The 2,971-nt window shown below is 46.2% G+C and overlaps 1 long non-coding RNA gene across 1 annotated transcript; it reads left to right on the top strand.

Annotated features, from left to right (window-relative positions):
* Positions 1 to 406: 406 nt before the first annotated feature.
* On the top strand, positions 407 to 2,749 carry LOC115032142 (uncharacterized). Its single transcript, XR_003837789.1, has 3 exons — positions 407 to 464; positions 2,383 to 2,507; positions 2,604 to 2,749. It is a non-coding gene; the product is annotated as an uncharacterized LOC115032142 (long non-coding RNA).
* Positions 2,750 to 2,971: the final 222 nt, after the last annotated feature.

Here is a 2,971-nt window from a genome sequence, read left to right as displayed (position 1 = left end):
TCATTATCCCTGCTCTTTACAGCAAATCTAAACTCCTGACAGTTGAAAAGGATAGGAGGCTGGGGGGAGGAGTGGTTGCCAGAAGGAGGAAGCCTCATCACCATGGAAACAGCTTGCAGGATTTCCGCATTGGTCTTTGAGCACCAGGTGGTTCACAAATGGCCCAGAAGCAACTCAACTTCCAGCAGGAAGAGAAAGCAGCATACCCACTGGCCCAGCACTCCTGAAAGATCCAGAGCTCTGGATGGTACTTTAAAAAAAATTTGGGGGGGGGGGGGTGGGGAGGAAGGCTAGTTTTCCTTTAAATGATTAACCACAGAGTGTAGCAATGATGAAAGTCTTGGACGGCCCCTCCCCCTTCCAGAGCGTAGCTTATTGCTAGACAGGCATGGTTAATCAGGGTTGTCATTTCTCCACAGTTTACTGCTTGCTTCAACAAATGGGACAAAGACACTTCGCTGGAGGTAAAGCGCTCCAGGATTTCATGAAATAACTTATAAGGTTTATTATTTTTTTAATCTGGAAATTCTTGCTACTTTAACTATTATCATTATTATTATTACTGGTGTGTGACAAGTTTGCGGGAGTTGGTTCTTTCTTTCCACCTTTACATTGGTTCTGGGGAGCAAAGTTAGCAAGCACCTGCAGCTACTGAGACATCTTGCTGGCCCTTTGCTGAAGTTGTAATAGGGATTGTTCCAGTTGAGATCTTCTAAATGGAAAATGTCTCCTTCTAAAATTAACTGCCCTTATTCTACTGTATGGCCAATTTCAGATGGAGTTCTTTGGGGTACAGCATGTACCCCTTTGGGTGAAAACATTTCAGTTAAAATTTAAATCAGGTATCAGGTGCCCCAACTATCTCTCAGTTTCTTCTCCCGTTGCTGTGATAAATAGCTTGACAACAGCAACTTATGAGGGAATGAGTTTATTTTAGAGCACAGTTCAGAGTTCAGTCCATTATGGCAGCGGGAGTCAGGGCAGCAGGATCTTGAAGTGGCTGTTTACACCCACACTGGAAAGAACAATCAGCCTGTGCTTCACCCCGTTTTCTCCATTTGCACGGTCTAGAATCCAAGGCAAATGAAAGGTCCTGCCCACAGTTATGGTGGGTCTTCCCACATCAATTAATGCAAACTAGATAATCCTCTGCAGGCAAGCTGAATCTTATTCTATCTATCACCTTCAAAGCAACACTCATTCTGATGGCAAATACAGGCCACTTCCATTTCAGGGCTGCTTCATACTGCGCATGTCACTGTCAAGCAGTCTGAAGGAAGGTGCGCAAGAGCCTGGGTTATCAGATCTCTTTTGTGCTGATGTTTTCCCTGAAGAAGTCTTGTCAGTGTCTGCCTTTGTTGGGCGACTCTGGTTTGGAGTAGATGGTTTGGAGTTTATGATCGTGTGAAGACGAACATTGCCATTCTCCCCGTCACCTGATGTGGGTGTGGTTGCGTTGACTGCCTTCTTCTGTTGCTCTATGCGTTACATTTTGAAATGGCGTCTCTTGCTTAACCTGGCGTGCAGACATTTGGATAGACTGTCTGGAGGAGAGCTGTAGGGAGCTTCCTTTGCCTCTCCAGAGCCAGGATGCCATGTATCCTCCCCATAGTCCTCTGCTGGGGAGGACCCCGGGAGCTACCAGTACCCCCCACAGAGTGAATCTGGGATTCTGTATCGCACCACGCAAGGAATTGCTGGTGCTTCTTCCAATGTGCCTGCTTCCTTACAAAACCATCTGAGCAGGAGCAAGGCTCAGGCAAGAGCTTCTGATCGACTCAGCTAAATTCATGTGCTTGAACCTAGAGATGGAACACAAACAGCTTCATCGTAGTTTCTGCGTCGACTGTAAGAGATAGGTCCTGCCTTACACGCCCCCTTTGCTAGTTATAGTTGCTCTGAACTCACAAATCAAGCATGTGTGTGTGTGTGTGTGTGTAGACTTGGACAAAATCCAAGATCGAAGCTCAGCTCTGCTGTGCCCTTATTTATATTGTGGGTTATGCTAGGTGTCTGTGTGCCCAGGCAAGGGGATCATGTAAACTGGTGCAAATCTAACTTTTTACATCTGTCTGACCTTGGGCAAGTTACATAAAGTCTTACACTCATGACACATGCATGAGTTAGTCGTGTGTGAGCAGGATTGGCAAGTCCAGAAGACTGAGACAGATTGTGGAGCTAAAGGACCTGGCACAGGCTCACTGGCTCAGTAGGTTATATACACATGTGCATATCCATATATGTGTACATATACCTATGAATACACATGTAAGTAACAGAGAAGAGACATGAATTGGGAGTGATGGAGGGGGACAGGAAATGATTGAGATGCAGTGAACATGTATGAGATGCTCCAACATAAATGAATATTTTACACCTCAGAGCCATCAGAGGACAGTTCAAGAAAATGCCTATCTTGACACACAGGAGACAAACACTGGAAAGAAGTGAGCCACCTGGAGATGTGCCCTCTGGACGAGGAGGAGGCTTGTTAGCAAAAGTGAGAGGTGAGTTTGACAGTGTCTGGCATGCCAAGCAGAGAACACCCGTATTTGGGAGCGAAGGAGCACACAGCCAAATGGAACTGATCGATCTCCTGACAGCTTTGTTTAGGTAAAGAAAGGGATCCAGCTGCAGAGAGAGGAAGCTGGTGCTGGTTAGTGCCTCTCATGTGTAACCGCTCACCTATATCATATCTACTGCACACTGGGGCTTCTTCAAAGTCGACATGCGCTAACGCACTAAATCTTAATGGCCTCACGAGGTAAGTGCTATCAGTGTTCCCCGTCCAGATGAGAAGATGTCTGGGGCTGGGTAAAGCTGAGGAACTGTGGGAGGAATTCACAGCAACGGGATTCATATCCAGAATGGGTGTTTCCAGCATTGAGCCAGCATTATATTTGGCTTCACCGTTTTTCTATGTGGATAACACTGAGATGCTAACAATCGGAATGAGCTTGCTGCAGAGGAG

The sequence above is a fragment of the Mus caroli genome, unplaced genomic scaffold (assembly GCF_978045245.1).
Source record: "Mus caroli unplaced genomic scaffold, Mus_caroli_1 scaffold_9, whole genome shotgun sequence".
NCBI lineage: Eukaryota > Metazoa > Chordata > Mammalia > Rodentia > Muridae > Mus > Mus caroli.
This window is presented reverse-complemented; position numbering and strand designations above follow the sequence as displayed.